Consider the following 17,475-nt stretch of genomic DNA (forward strand, 5'->3'; position numbering starts at 1 on the left):
CAGGTCCAAAAAGTTACTTGTTTCAGCACATTTTTGTTTATGTGTGTCTTTGGAAACTAAGAGCCTAGCAGTGCTATTTCTTACACTTATCCCTATGGCAACCAATCAAATCTCTGGTGTCTAATGGCATATTTCTCAGCATCTCAAGTTTTATTTCTCAGCAAACCTTGACAAATTGTGTGGGTGGATGGTGTGGTCAGTTTATTATTTACTCAGTGGATATTTATTGAGCATTTACTGTGTGCCAGGCAGGAAGTTAGATGCCATGTGTATGAAATGGCAAGACCCTCTAGGAAAACACATTAATCAGAAAGTAATGAAGCCAGGTGCACAATGGCGGGTGTGGCCATCACTCCAAAGGAAGACTTTATGCTGCTAAGACAATGTATAATAAAAAAGACAAACATGAATGAAGAAGTCTTCAGTGATAAAAGAATGACTGTTCAATCTTCAGGGCATGGTGGGAGCAATGTTGAAGGGTTGGGAGGCTGGCCCAAGGGAATAACCATGCAAACAAAGGCTAGAGCACGTACAAGAAAGAATGCTCAGTCAGAAGGATGGAAGGTGGCCGATGTGGCTTGCATTTCCCAGCACATAATGAGCTAGATACCCGCCCCGCCCCCCAACCTTAAGGTCTTTGAAAGTATGTATGGCCCCTTTGCTTTTTCTAATAGGACTAAAAGAAAACTGGAAAAAAAAAAAAACTTAATTTGTGGAAGATTAGAGGCAATGACCAAATTTTTTTCTTAAAAGAAAGAAGCATATTCTGTCTTCTGGGTAAAAGATAGATTGGAAATGAATAGACAAATAATTTGTTCCCATGAAACTAAAAGAAGACATCACATGTGCCCAGGTAAAGCAGTCCTTGCATAAAGCACGTGCCTTTGCAAGAGACTTGGGATGAGCTCCTGGAATAATGCAGACCTCTTTAAATTCCCTGTGTCATGCACACACACTTACCCAGGCATAAATTAGCATCATTAATGCAGAGTGTCACATCAGAGCCTGGTCCTCTCTTCAGCCAAGGCATCACTTTAGCACCTTTCTCTTTGTACTTCACCCTCCACCTTCAAAGGCTGTTCTGTGCTCTTATTCTCCGTCCCAGAAGTGTGAGATAGTGGTTTTTTTTTTTTTTTTTCTGCTGTGCTATTAGAGTGATCCCCCACTTAGAATCTAATCTGCCATGGCTTTGTGCCTGTTTGTCAGGAACTTGGAGAATGTATTAAGACATTGTACGGGGTTAGAAGCTCTATTTTGACAATGATTATGTCTATTATGTATTTTAATAAATGTAAATTGCTGTGGAGAAACAAGTCATTTTATGGCACTTGAATCCTTTCCAGGGAAGCCTGTATCCTTTCTATGTGGCTTAGACCTATTACTGTCATTTTCCCTTCACCGAGTTGAATAAAAACATTTAAATGAGACCTTTGTTAGCATACCTTCTTGTGCGGTTGCCCTAATAAATTGTTGTGATCTTCGTCTTTGAAATCTGTATTTTGGAATATTTGCAGATTTACCTCTAGCCCCTTCTAGATTACGGGGTAAACTAAGTATCAACTCAAAATATAAGCCCCAAGCACTGGGAACCCTGCCACAAATGAAGCACTGATCTTGTCTCTAGAAAAATCTAGTAACCTGTCACTGTTGGGTGGGAGCTCAGAGATAAGAACGAGGAAGAAGCCAAAGTGTTCTACATGCTCACAAATTACAGTCAGAGACCTGTTCATTTGTGTAAGGCAACTGTATGTAGAAATGATGTATTGTGCACACAGGTGTGTGTACACAAACATGAGTTTTCTTTACATCAAAGAGGGGCATCCCAGCATCCGTGAGGAAAATTAGCTCCTATATCCTGGTTTTTAAGTCATTAGACAACTCAAAGAACCAGCACTCTCTGGAAAGCTGTCTGATGCTGTCACTAGAAAATGGATATTTGTGTTGCATTGGAGCCACCAACAAAGCCCTGAAGGAAGGGAATTTGGGAATCATAATGCCGTAAGTAGATGAGGACATGTCAAAGAGACAGAGACCAATGAAAGACCCCCCATGGCCAAAGTAGAGCAACTTGAACAGTAATTTAAAATGACCTGAGATCATTTCCCAGAACACAAAGCAGATGTCCATATTGTTATATGTGATTAATGCAAAATATGATTCTAATGCATGTTAATAAATGTGAGGAAAGAAAGATAATCCCCTACTGAAGAACTCTAAATAAATGGTGTAGATGACACCTCCAGAAGCAACACAAATGAACATAACTCAACTCTTGAAGTGTGCACTGCATCTGGTGACTTCTTTCTAGAGAGTGCAGAGAGGAGGGGGAGGGAGTTTCTGCACAGAAATCTGGTAAACTCTACTTCAGCCAGGTGAGCAGCATCAACACAGGCATTATTCGTGCTGACAGTAGGCCCCCTTTACTGATGTGAAGTGATAAAAATGGCACTTTAGCATTGTGGTCTTCTGTCATGAGGAAAACCAGGCAAATCCCTAAAGGGATATCCTATGGTATACATTGACTGGTATTTCTTCAAGCTGTCAGGAGCTTTAAGATCAAAGGCAAGGAAAGTCTGAGAAACTCTCTCAAGACAAGTATATGTGACATAGATAGTTCTAGAACCAACATAGGACATTAGATAAAAACCAAAGAAGTATTTAGCATAGCAACAGTGTGTTAACACTGAATCATTAATTATAACCAGTGCACCATATTAGCTTAAGATGTTCATAAGAAGAGAGATGGCACAAAAGGAATGCCAGAACTCTGTATACTATCTGTTGACTTGTCCTATCAGTCTAAAACTTTTTACAAACTGTTAATAATGTAAACTAGAGTTGACTTAGTAGGCAATTTGAGTACAAGTGTGATGGTTGAAGTATATACAAAGTTATTGGGAGAGAGATGATGAGTCATTGAAGGAGTCCTTCAGGTTCTGCCAACCTAACTTCCAGTGCTACAGGATGACCTAAGAATTTACAAGTAGCTTTGAGACTTCTACACATTTTCCATCTGTAACAGATGCCATGATAGAAGTCAAGATAACTATAAATGCTGAGGGAGTAAGGCCAGGTCATTCAATAGAAATACAGGGTAAGTCACATGGGTAATTAATTTTCTAACAACTACAAGAGAAAATTTAATGGATAAAATCAATAGTATATTTTAATATGTTAAAATGTCATTTCAATATGTACTCAGCATTATGAGATATTTTGTGTTTTTATTTCAAATGAAGTCTTTAAATCCCAGTGAATAAGTTTTTATTTATGGTGCATTTTGTTTAGATGAGATTGTTTGGAAGTATACAAAGAGGTCTATGGCTAGTGGCTACTCTATTGATCCATTCATATGCGGAACTCCTCAATTTAAATTTTAAAATTTAACTGGGTGGTGGTGGCACACACCTTTAATCCCAGCACTTGGGAGGCAGAGGCAGATGGATTTCTGAGTTCAAGGCCAGCCCTGGTTACAAAGCAAGTTCCAGGTCAGGCTCCAAAGCTACACAGAGAAACCCTGTCCCAAAAATACAACAAAAAAAATTCAATTAATTTTAAATTCTCTCTATCACTGATAAACTTATTTTTTAAAAAGAGTCTATCAATGTTTGTGCTTTAGTCAGGCACACACACACACACACACACACACACACACACACACACACACATATATATATATATATATATATATATATATATTCAAGTCATCTGTTTCTTTTTACTTGAGTAAAGTATTTATTGAGTAAATTCATAGGGCAAGCTGGCACACCAGTCCCAGCTACACTTTATATACTGAAGCCCTAATCATGAGTTGAATACACGTAGTATCTGTCCCTCATGGAGCTTGTAAGTATGAGGAAGAGCCATTGGAAATGGAGATAAAAACCCTGCTGCAAAATGAAATAATCATAGATGATGGAATGGTAACACATGATAGGGGAAACATGGTAAGATGGTTCTAGATGATGTCAGTGTAGGCTGAGAGATAAAGTATGAAAATAGGTTAGTCACACAAAGGATTGGAAGGAGTATATCAACTAGAGAAAGCATGTCCAAGAGCCCCAAGGTTACTGGCATGTGGAAAAAATACAGCCCAGTAGAAGAGTGGCATGAGATAAAATAAGAGAGCAAATTTTCAATCTCATGGAACATTATAAGTCATGACAAGGAGTTGGAAAATAATCCACACATTCTGAAATCTACTAAAAGGTTTAAAATAAGGGACTTATTAATAAAGAAAGCTATAACCTCAGGTAGTCACTATTAACATATATATAGGAAAAGTTGGAAAAAAATGTATGTTCTGCAAAACTACATGAGGATTTTGATGAAGGGAAGACAAAGGAAGGTACTAACAGTCCCAGGAGGATCACATGATGACATATAGACAAAGTGCTGAAAAGAAAGATGTGTAGATCCTGGATCCGGCATTTTCTAATGGAACCAAGCAGTTTTTCCTAAAGAAATTGGATGCTTTCAGTGTCTAGAGTGCTCTAGTAACATCTCAAATTGGTTTCTAAAAGGGAAGTTTCACCAAGTAGAACCAACCATGCTGGTCTGCAGGCTCCATTTGGTTTCTAGGTGTGAGTGGCTATTGCTAAAATGAATGTGTGCAGAGGTACAGTGATGCCTCATCAAAGGCCCTTTATGTATGTGGGGGGGGGTCGAGTGTGAGCAAGAATCCCTTAGCCTGGGAGAGAGTGGCTTTTCTGACATTTGGAACATTTCAATATATTTCAAAAATCATTGTCTTACACTGTTGGTAGCTATGAAATAAAAGGAATGAGCATAACCACACCCAAATTCTAGAATAATAAAAATAGTAATAAATGAAAAAAGTTATAGGCTTTAAGAAATGGAGGGTCGCGGAGCATTGGTGGTGCACGCCTTTAATCCCAGCACTCGGGAGGCAGAGGCAGGCAGATCTCTGTGAGTTCGAGGCCAGCCTGGTCTCCAGAGTGAGTGCCAGGATAGGCTCCAGAGCTACACAGAGAAACCCTGTCTCGGAAAAAAAAAAAGAAAAAGAAAAAGAAAAAAAAAAAGAAATGGAGGGTTAGTTTGTGGAGAAATAGGCAATGAAATTATATCCTCTACTTTGTATTTTTTTTCTCTTGTAAGAGAGAATGTAATGACTTTAACCCTATACCAATCTGCTACATAGACCCAATCTTTAGGAATATATAGATTCTGAATTTGGTGTGTATATATAGATATAGGTAGAGATGGAAATGGAAATAGAGATGATGGACATATATTCCCCTGGGATTACTTGAAAGCTAATCTCCTGTATACTCTGAGTGGGACAATTTTGTAATATCCCTTATTGAGACAATTTGATTAGAATCTCCAAAGATTATGTGTTTCTCCTTGTGTGGTACCCAGTAGACTACAGTATCATTAGGTAATTAATGAAAGTGATGGTATCAAGTTCCATATTGATCCTTATTCATTGTACCTACTTTCAGGATAACTTTAACGCACTGAAACATCAAACAACATCTGTGCTTTAAAATTATCTAACTATAGCTTAACAATTGAAAATAGCACTTGGTATTATTAACAAATAAGAAACACTTCAATACATAAATGCCTTTCCCTTTTCTTTGAATCATGGTCACACAGGGGGTGGCTACTTTAAGCTTTGATTCAAAGGGACAATAGAAGACATTGAGTAGTCCTCTCTCACCTTCAGATGTCTAAGCTCAAATCCCACCCCCCTCCCTTGAACTCCAGCCCCCTGAGTGGTTACATCAGCTCTTATGTCCTTACCTCAGAGCTACTTCTTTGTAATTTAATGCTTACAATATAGCATATTGGCCACTATTGATTAATGGAAGTGTGTGCCCCCCTTCCTGCCCCTGGGTTAGCCTCCCTGGGGACAGACATTGTATCTTCCCCCATTGGAAAGTAAGTTTATCAGATCAAGAGTATGCTTGTTTCTCTCGTTACACTTGCCATCACAATGTCTTATACACTGCAGGTAACATGTTCATGACTTTAAATAAGCAATTTTAATATTTTGGCCACTTTTATAATACTGATTATACCATATTTCCTGTCTGAAAAGAAAAAGCAATTTTGTTTTATAAAACAATTCATTCATACTGAAATGGGACAGTTGGAATGGTCAGTATCTGTGACTGAAGTTTGAAATCCTGCCGCTGTGACTTATGGACCTCCAAAAACATATTTGGTACTTTTAAGAAAACAGATTCATGGAGCTGTCTGTGATTTTATTTTTAGTTCCATACTAGATCTGTGCTTTTATTGCACAAGTTGACTTGGAGAAGGGATTCATTTGTTTGCTCCAAAGATGAGGGAAGGACAGCAAGATTGCTAAGGAACTATGATATTGCAGCTGCAAACTTTGGAATTTTTTGAATGTTGTGATCTCCTTCAATTATCATAAAAGCCATGCAGATAGTGCTATATTTTCTTTTGGAGAGGAGCACTGTAATAGATTCTGAGAGGTAACTAATGTGGACTGTAAAACTGTGAGGATGAAATGCTAGGCACGGAGAAGCCATTCAAGAATGTTACATCTATGCAAGCCGGGGTACTTAATCACCCAGCCATTGATCTAGTCTGAGTTACAGCCCAAAGCTGTTAGTGCTTAAGCCCATCTTATTTCTCCCACTGCCTCTTCTCTAAATAGAAACTCTTGTAGGAAAAAAGAAAAGACAGAATCCAGAATCAACATTATTAGCTTTTCATTTTAGCTCTTTCAGTTTAGGCTAAATAAGACTCAAGTATTCTACATTTGACCCCAAATGCTATTTTCCTCTGTCTTATTTGCCCTGAGATAATGCTAAAGATAAACCTGGCAATGCTTCAGCATGACTGTGTGAGAACATGTTCTTCCTGATGCCCTAGGGAAGCAAAAATAAATGTTTGGAAGGGAAGGGGGATAAAGTTGCAGGAATGGAGACACCATCTGCATTCTGTCCTCTGCCCGCCCCAGAGGTGAAGGGGGTTGGAGTGGTCAGTAGGCTGTCCCAAACACAGCCAAGAGCTCAGCAAATTAGAACCTCATCATGTTCTCTTGCAAAGTAGTCCTGCACAACAGAATCAGCAGAGTTAGTGTCTAGATCTCAGGTGTAAGTGGGACCATAAGAATGATTTTTTCTCTAGTTTTCACACTTAACCTCCCTTCCATCACAAATACATTTTTTCATATTTAGAAATCACATTTTTTAAATCAAATTTTTTATTTGAATTAAACAAGATTGAGTTACATGACAATCCCAGTTCTAGAAATCACATTTATAATGCATTTTAGGACTCAATTTGAATCCATTCTTTTTTTTCTTCATCTTTTTGAGCACTGCCTAAGTGGTGGCTGCTCTTCTATCACCCCCACAGATCAAATAGACTATCTATCACATCTCCAAGCGAACAAGAGTATTCTGCAGGTCACATTTAGAACCAGTTCCTAATTAAAGGGAACTTATGGGGAGGGAGGTATGGAGATGAGTGTGTGTTCAGCCTCTTTCAGAGGATAGCACTGTCTCAGGCTATGGTCTTCCCACAGAAGATAAGTATTCACATTTTGAGGATTTTAAAGGGGCAATGGTGAGTAAAACTGGGCTAAACTTTCTGTGTTCCTTCTTGCTCCCCCTCCCTCATTCCAGATGCCCTTTATCTCAGGAAGCTAACTTGTTTTTATTTCTTAAAGGAAATCTTGTCAGAAAGAGAATGTAGGTCCAGGGGAATAACATAAATGGAACTGTTTAAGGTTTGTTAGGCAAACTAGTACATGCCAGCCATTAGCATGTTAGTGTATACTGCCTTGACTCTCCAAGGCGGCTCAGCCCTCTCGACTGTCACTCTATGTATGTTTGCCCTTTCCCCTGTCCTCTTCTTTCTAATATGTGACCTTGGGAGAGAACTTAACTGTACTGTGCTTTGCCATCCCCTTACATAAAATGAAGGCATGCAAAACAACAAACAGGTCCTAGCTAATGGTGGGTTCCTACTGTTCTTTTTCTTTTATTGGTTCATGTATCACATAAAGACTTCTTTAACATCATGAGACATGCATATATTGGGCTTACTGTTGGGGAGCTGAACATAGAGCTTATGTACTAAGGGCTCATAAAATTACTGAGAATAAAGACAATAGTACTACTATGGGAGACAGTCTGATGGGGCCAACATCTGCTGAAAGTCAGGTCATATCTGCAGAGCACTCATAAACCAATTTCCCTGATTCTCCTTCATCTTTCTCAATTTTAGAATTTATCTGATGTCTCTTGACCTTTCTCCCAATGTGCTTTTGAGTAAGGTAGACATGTAGTTGCATCCACTTAAAATGTTAATTCTTTTGATATGTGCTTTGGATGGAAAATATATAGCAGACTCTGAAGATTTTGTATAAAATAGATGTTAGTGCCTCATTAATAACATTTTAATATTTATGACATGTAGAAATAAAATTTTTGAGGCAGGCAGCATAAATCAGTGGTAGAGAATATACCTGGTTTATAATAGGACTTAGGTTCAATCTCCAGCACCACAAAAATAAGGAATAAATTTGGTATTATGGATTAGATAAATATTGTTAAAGTCAAGTCCACCTTTTCTCTATTTTCTTCTTTTTTACTTCGTAATACAACAGGTATAAGACATTTAAATCATGTTGTATTTCTATTGAACTGTGTTGAACTATATGTCACCAAAGAACCATATAATCAAATCACTTTTATACAGGTGGAGCCAGGTCAGCTGGAATTTGAAACGGTAGGTTGTTCCTTCTGTCCTTGCATCCTAATCACAGGAAGGGAGAAAGTTCAATTATTTATACCCATCCTGAGACTGTAATCTTAACACAATGCTCTTGGATTGACAACACATGGTCATGCAAGAGCCATTCTGCTGTTCTTAGCTGCAAACATTTCCCCTCAAAGAAACTTTAGTATTGTGCATCTGGACTCAGACAAAGTCTGTATTGTGATTTCTGATGAGTTTGTATACCTAGGGGTGGAAAATATGTTTGCAATCAGAGAACTGAAGCAATAGGAGCTGGGAGATAGCTCTGTGGTTAAGGCCTTAATTAATCATGACAGCTAGAGTTCAGATCTGCAGAGCCCATATAAAGACCAATGACCAGGACAGTCTATTTGTAATTCCAGAGGATTCTCAGAACAAGCTGGTTAGCCATATGAGTGAATTCTGGATCTAATGAGAGATCCTGCCTCAATGAGTAAGGTGAAAGAGTGATGAATAATGACTTCCAACATCAACCTAGGGCCTTTACAGGTATGTACACACAAGTTCACACATACTGGCATTCATACATGTGTACCCCTACACATGAAAACATGCATACACACCACACAAAAAGAAATGGAAAAAGGAAAGAGGGAATTGAATCAATGTTGCACCAACTGCAGTAGGCTTGCTCATGGGGCATGGGAAAGGAATGGTTAAATAATAGGCCTTATAGTAAATTTTCTGTTATCATTTCACAAAAATCAATGATAAAATTATAGTGATGAAAATATATCAAAAATAAAATTATATATTTTCAACATAAACATACTGAATGTTTATGTGCCAAATATATAGTAAGTCTAAAATACGAATTATTGCATTTGTACATCAAAAACGATCAAATATGAGTGGTGGTATTTCCATCACTTTCTTACTTAGCATGTATTGAATTCAGGCTCAGGAAGGCTTTATAATTTATGTAAGGTCACACAGTTTATAAAAATGGTATTTTTCTCCTGAACATAGCATGTAAAGGCAATATACTAAACTGCATCGCTGGAGATTTTAGAAAAAAAAAAAAGACAAACCACTTTATTACTTGTACATAACTATAGATGGGTAAACGGATGCTTCTGGGATCTGTGATATCATCTCAAGATAATATTTGAAACCCCATTTTGAAACACAGTTCAATAGTTTCCACCTTCTAGAAAATAAGGGTGTGTGATTTTAAAAGTGGGGAGTATTCTTATTTCATTTAAGTGTATTATGTGTATGTCACATGTGTGGTGCCCTTGGAGGCCAGAAGAAGTTGTTGGATCCCCTGGAACTAGAGTTACAGATATTGTGAGATGACTGGTGTGGGTGCTGGGAACTGAACTCAGATCCTCTGGAAAAGCATGAAGTTCTCTTAGTCCCAGGTATAAGACTCTTCATATGGAAAACACAGTCAGTATGACTCAGGGTACCAATTAGAAGCCTAAATCTTGAAAATAGAGGCTGAATAATGAAGATGTTAGGTGAGCTGAGACAAGCTAAAAATTTATGTCCAAATGAAGTGAGAAATTGTTACAAGTCACTGAATTTACCATGTAGGGATTGCGGGGGGGGGGGGGGGGGGGGATGGCGGAGACTTGTGACTTCTGATTCAGATAGGACAATTCTAAATTCCAGTTCTATGTAGCTGATGGTAATAGCACTCCTAGAGTCACCAGTCCTATCAAAACATCAGTGTTCTCATTTGGTTAAAACATGAATAATAATAATAATGGGACTGAGTTATGGGAAGCTACTGAGAATAAAGTGGACTGTGTCGGCAAGGCAGACAAGGTAAACCTTGGCCTAGTACACTGCATGTCCTCAATACATGCTAGCTATTTCTATTGTTGAAAGATAAGTCATTTGTCATAGATAAAAATAATCTCATTCAAATTCAAGATATCATACAATCACATTTTTTCCAGGGAAATGATTGGCTAGCTGGTTAAGGAAACTGGCAAAGTGATAGGAGTGTTTTGGCAAGGGCTCATTAGAGCCACATTAGCTAAACTGAGGGTGTGCACAGAAGTGGCCATCCTTTCCAGTCATCAAGAGATAAATTGATTCATTTAATGAATCATCTCCAATTTCTCTGCGGCATTATGTGAAAACAAGTTCAGTTCTGCACATTGAATATTATCTGGTTCTTTGGACATCTAGTATTGATTGTTAGGGGACACAGAGATCGATATTAATAAATGTTTGAAATTGTCAGCTGTGCGGCTGGGGGTCAAGGGAGAGGCCAGAACGGTGAGAGCAGAGATACCCAGCCTGCCTGATGAAGCACTCTGCAATCTATCTCACTATTTCCCATTCACCAGAGCTTAATTTGAAAATGCCCCCCCCAAAAAATGAAGAAATTATTTCAAATCCATTTCCACAGTAGGTGAGGTATCAGTATTTTATAACATTTGAACACCCTAAGCTAGACATTGCCTTTTCATAGCGAAGCAAGAGTGTAGGCAGGAAATGGCATGTTTCCATTGCAATGAAAGGCAGCTTAGCAAGTGTGTTTACTTGGACCCTTGCATATATTTCTGCTGGGAATAGTGAACATCTTAATGAGATTATTAGCTCTGAGTAAAGTTTGCATGAGTTGGAAAGAACCAAGGCTCAATCTCCCTGCTACTTAGAGACATAGACACAAATCCCTATGTGGAATGTGCTCGTTCAGTCTCCCAAGCCGTATGTAGGTCTGAGGTAGACTTTTTAATGAAATTTGACACCTGAAGCCATTTTGAGGGATAAGCAGATTTGGACATTTTAGAAACAATAATGCTAGAAGCTCAAGAACAATAACAAAAAAAACCAGAAATATCTGGAAATGTTATAAATTGTTACATTCTGATATTAATAAAAGCAAGAAAATGGATAAGAAGTGTCTCTACTACCTAGTATGCAGAGATCACACCACCAAGGTCAAAATTTATATCCATAGTTACTTAGTTGTTACATCCATTTTATTGAGTGGCCATGATTATCATGATAACATCATAGCAAATAATTTTCACACAGGGGTTAAGTCACATCACATAGTAACATAGTAATTAGATAGCATGAATTATCTAACTTATTTTCACAAGGCAGGTGCAGTGGACTCTATTTTGCAAAGAAGTCTAAAGCTCTGATCAAAGTCAAATTTCTGTAACATTAGAATTTGTTATCACACAGTGGTGGTGATAAAAACACAAAGGACGAAGAAACAACAGTTAAGTATGCCTCCAGCACTAAGTATGCACTAAACATGTTGCTTCAAGTATTTTCTGTAGCCAGGCAGTGGTGGCACAAGCCTTTAATCCCAGCACTCAGTAGGCAGAGGCAAACAGATCTCTGAGTTTGAGGCCAGCCTGGTTTACAAAGCGAGTTTCAGGACAACAGAGCTGTTACACAGAGAAATCCTGTCTCAAAAATAAAAACAAAATACAAAAAAAATTCTGTAAAAATCACAAAGTCATGCTACAAAGTAAGTACACACTACATAATCAAGTCATTGCCCCAAACAATGGCAAAAATCAGACACTTTCCTAACTGAATAAGCTTGCTAAGGCTTAATTAATAACATATAGAAAAGATCTAATTCAATATATCATGACCCTATATCCTGAATCTAAACCATTTTTCCCTGAAGTAAAAGGTTCATTATATTCTAGGAGTGTATTTTACTAGGAAAAAAACCCTTGGTTTTGTTTGTTTTGAGATCTCTTGGATTCTTTACCATCTCCATCAACCTGCCTGCTCTACTTGTTTTGCCAGGACAGTTCTATATGGCACTATCAAATAGGTCACAAGTTCATAATGTGACATGCCCTAGAATGCTGGGATCTTCCATAAAGTGTGAAAGCAGAATATTCCCCTCTCAGTCTTGACTTCTGAGCTACTATACCTCTTGCCTTTGGCTGTGTGTGGCTTCACAAGAAAGCATAGTTATACTCCTGTTACGGATCAGACTAGAGAGAAGATACACTGACCCATCCTCTATTTTTACTGTTTTCCATAACATACAAGCTTCATCCTTCATATGTCTGTGTGTTCATAACATGTAAATCCCATATTCAGCAACTTATAAATGTACTCCCCCAAATATGTTAGCCATTCAGCTTAATGATGAATCAAATACCTAAAGATGCTTTCCCTGGCAGGGTATTATAATGTTCTTTTAAAAATAAGACAAGTATTGGTGGTTTGTAAAATGTTGGTGCAAAGAATGATTAATTAATAGAAAGCATATTAAATATGTTATCTGTGTCATTCTTGTCTCATAGTGTATTATTATTACCCTTGTTGTTCTGATAAAAATGAGCTAAGATCAGAATCACTTTTAAATTTTATTAAATAAACTTGGAACAGAGGGGGGCAGGAGGGATTTTTCCCTGTAAAGAAATGTTGTGCTACCCAGTTTATTAGTTGTCTTTTTTTCTTTTTCATTAGCTGTTCTTTTTCCATTGTGTTTGGGGAAATCTTTCTGCTTCCAAAGAATGTCTACTCTTTCAGTTTACTTTTTACTGAATAATGCATCACAAACCTGTTTTGTTTCTGATTTTCTGAGTGAATACTTTTCTTTTTCTTTTTTCCCGCATCAGGGTTGTTAGCCAATCTAGTTGTTTTCGCCTTTGTAACCTGCATAAGGAGTTACATGAACAACAGAAGCAGTAATGCATCTCATGGGGTTGGAGTCAGACCTAAGAATTCCAGGGCCTGGAGGTGCTCTTCAGAGAGTTTGGCTTTCGATAAAACAGGATCATCGTGTTTTGAGTGTCTGTTTTGTTTTGGAGTTAAAAAAAAAAAAGTAGATGATCCTTTTTGTTCATGCAATTACCCTCTGGTACTCTGGTATTATCTCTGTCTGGCTGTCTCAAAGCCCTGGGCCTTCCAGCTCTGAGGAAGTGCTCACCAAAAGCTATTAATAGCTGAACTCTATAACAGTCTGCTGCCACAGATGGGATCTGAGCTTTTGGAGAGTAAAACCATAAAACCTTGTCACAGAAAGCAGCTTGTACTATGTCACCTAATGCAATTAAGCTGTCTCTAAATAAGGGATGCTCTGCTTGGGGCTTGTAGATCTCACCTGCTGAATTGGTCATTGGTAGGCATGTTTCTCTAGGATGATGTGGAATGGTCTGAATATTAATCCAAGAACTAAAAGAAACATTGGAAAAGAATGTGTTTCAGAGGTGAAAGTCAAGTTAACTTGAAGGTAAAACAACATTCCACCAAAGCAAAGAAAAAGGAAACCAAGCCTTTGAATTAAGGTCATAAAATGCATGGAGATATTATAGAGGACCAATTCAGGAGGGCCCTTCCTTCAGGGAGCATCTTTGATGGATTATGGCAATCACTTCAAGTAGGCCAGGGAGACTTCCAATTCTTTTTCCCCTGAGCGAGGCAGAGACAGCCTGTCTTGAGGAATTGTCTTATTGTTTCTATTTAAGGGTGTAGGAGGACGATGGAAAAAGGATTAAAGTGTATTTCTGGGTTCTCTTTCTCAGTGATCTCCTTTCTCCCTAGTATTTACCAAGAGAATTAAAGGCTTTATCAAATCAGATTAACTGCTTGTGTCATCTGTTCTATCCTTGGTAATATCAGAGATGCAGTGAAGCTAGGGACACACACAGTATGTGTAAAGATGATCTTTTAGCAGTGTGTGCAATGCAGACTGATAGAAATTCCCTTTGTTTTCCATCTTGATCCATGAGGACAGGACCTCACTGATTTTTGTTGATTTATCTAACTCCAGAGTCTACCATAGTAAATATTACTGAATATAAAACAGCTTGTACTCTCTTGAAAAGGTTTGTCTACATTTCTTCTCTGTGCTAAAGAGCAATGCCCCAGTCTTGTCTTTATATGAGGCTTTAAGCATGATTGATATAATATAGCAGCTATTCCCCTTTCATTCCCACTGTTTGCCTTCTAAAGTCTAAGCTGTGACCCAGGCTACATTTTTTTGTTATATCTTGTAAAAATTCCCAAACATAAATCTCCCTGTGGTGCTTTTGAAAGTGACTCTCATGTCCAATAAAATCAATTCATTTAGGAATATAGTTTATCCACTTGAAGAAGACATTTGACATTTTCTATCCATAGCTGCTTGGTGTGGGGGTTGCAGTGTGGGTTTACAATGGTGGGAAGTAATCCCTGTCAATTCAACTGCCTCCATTTATTTTCATTCCTGGTTATTCCAATTATATATAGTTTTAGCCCTGTGCTAGGCTTTGCATTGAGGAAAATGCAAAGTGAAATAGTGAAAATCAAAGTGAAAATAGTGAAAATCTGCAGAAAAAGAATTATCATGTCCTCATGAACTATGTTAATGGAGAAGCAAAAATCTTCCAAAAATTTTCAACAAAACATAGTAATCAGTATGACTTCACCTAAATATATTTTAAGCACCTGATTATGAGCCTGTGTTCCATTAAGGATAAAGAAGACAAGCTCAATGGGCTGGAGGGATAGCTCAGCCATTAAAGGCTAGGCTCATAACCAAAAACATAAGAAAACAAGCTATACATATAAACCAATTAGCATATTTTAAATAGTGCAAATCAAAAAAGAAAAAAATGAAGATATTCCATGATGTAGGTGACTGTTGTCTGACGTAAGGTATATAGACAGCTGTGGCAGTAATGCTGAGAAATGTTACTATTCATTAGAGCTGTCTTTAAAGCCAGGAATATCACCTTGGTTCTTTTTTTCATTTCCCCCTTTTTCACTTCAAGCCCTCCCATATACACATCCTTGCTTTCTTAAAGTGCCTCTTTTTCTTTAAGTGATATGTACACACACACACACACACACACACACACACACACACACACACACACACATAAAAAAAATGCAACCCGCTATGTTACTTACTTTTATGTTATGTTATCAGGCTGACCATTTGATATTAGACAATCAATTGGTATGCTGATTGCCAAGAAAGACTATTTCTCCTGCTCTCTGCATTCTTTATCAATTGGGTCTTTAAGATGGAAAGGATTTCAACAAATGCAATTTTAAATTGTGTAGTTGTTGGTTTTGCTGTGTTTTGACTTCTAGGTGACTTAGAAATGCTGAATCTGTAAGCAGATTAATCAGTGCCCTTATACTTCCATGGATTTGTCCCTCCTCTGCTGTGTCACTCATGGAACATGAAGGGTTACCATGGGTTTGATTTCATTTATCTTCCTGCTCCTAAAAGAATTCTTTTCAAGATGGCCTCTGCCATGCTAGACTTGATCTCCAAAGCTCTACCTACTTCAGAAGACTATGTGTATAGCCCAGTAGTGCCATGTGTGCTTAGCTTGCATGAGGCCCTAGATTCAATACTCAGCATCCCCACACCTCATACGTTTCATTCAGAATAAGTGGACATAGGAATTCTGGCCCACCTATAAATTAACCTGTGAAGGACAGGTTCTGATATAGGAGGCTATGGCCATGATGGCTTGCCATCTGAGCTTTGAATTCAGACTGCAGATGTTGGCTCTTTAGTTCTTTGTTGTGTTTAACAGGATTTTTAATCACCCTACCTCCATTTATCCTTAAAATGGAGATATTCAGGTTAGCTTGTGTGGCACATATGCTCATTATGCTATGGTGTTTTTTCCACTTAAAGTCCAATACCAGAGAAATGGCAGTCACAATAGTCTTTGAGTTGAGTTTGACCTTTATATTATTTGAGTAGGTTGACATTTTATAATTTCCAAATTTCTCTACCTCTCCTATGTCATATTTTCTTGCAACCATAACTTTTAAGTCTCTCTTTTCTGGAAATGGGCATTTTATTCCTATACAACTGTTCTGATTTAGAAGAGACAACAACAACAAAAGTCCATTGTGAATTAAGAGCATTTAATACATGTGTTGTAAAATGTTTAAAATGTGTCAATAAATGCATGCACATTTAAAACATGTCAATTTGCAAAATACTTTGAAATGTTCTGTTGTATTTTTTTGAAGAAAATAAAGTACACACAAAAATGAAAATAAAGTACAAAGGGTAAGTTAACCAAGGTACTCAGGTAGCAATTAGTAGATCCTAAATTTGAACTCATTCATTCAGACTAGTCCATATTTCAGCAACCCTTCCATTTCCACCAAGAAAGATAGATTATTAAAGTTACAAAGAAAGATACAAGAAAATACAAAGCAACATACTCCCTCCCATGAGTTCCTGATAGTGAGGGAAACAAGAGGAGTGCATTTATTGAGGAAGTCTAGGCAAACTAAGATTGCCATGAATCGGAGAATTCAGAGATAGTGTGTTTTCTTTATCTGAATACACACAGCTTGCCAGACACTGCCTTGTGGAGGAGAAAGAAAAAAAAAAAAAAAAAGACATTTCCAAACAGGTCTCCTGGTGAACCAATGGGCTGCCCTCCCAGCACCATGGACAGCTCAGCCACCTTCTCCAAAGGGCTGATCCCCAAACCTTGTGGACAAGGCCTGGTCTATTTGATAACATCAGCTCTGTGAAACCTAGGGGCATTGACCTGAGCTTGTTATGTCCACTCACTAGGGAACATAAATTTAGAATCATAGTGGAGTTGCAGTAAATGCTTATTTGGGAAGTTTCATTAGTGTTGATAAGTATGACACATTCAAAATCATTGATTTTTGTATTTTTCTCAATTTAGAATGGAGAGGCTCAATTAATTACTGGGAAAGTACCTTCTTAAGGCTTCCTTTCTATCTCCATTAAAAACCCACTTCAATAATTACCTGACTACCATGGCTGCA

General features: G+C 37.8%; 1 protein-coding gene across 2 annotated transcripts in view; it reads left to right on the forward strand.

Annotated features, from left to right (window-relative positions):
• The window catches only part of Ppp2r2b (protein phosphatase 2 regulatory subunit Bbeta), a 403,524-nt gene that overhangs the window by 177,883 nt on the left and 208,166 nt on the right, over positions 1-17,475 (forward strand). The gene's annotated exons all lie outside the window — the stretch shown is intronic.

Source organism: Cricetulus griseus, chromosome 2 (genome assembly GCF_003668045.3).
Source record: "Cricetulus griseus strain 17A/GY chromosome 2, alternate assembly CriGri-PICRH-1.0, whole genome shotgun sequence".
In the NCBI taxonomy this organism is placed as follows: Eukaryota; Metazoa; Chordata; class Mammalia; order Rodentia; family Cricetidae; genus Cricetulus; species Cricetulus griseus.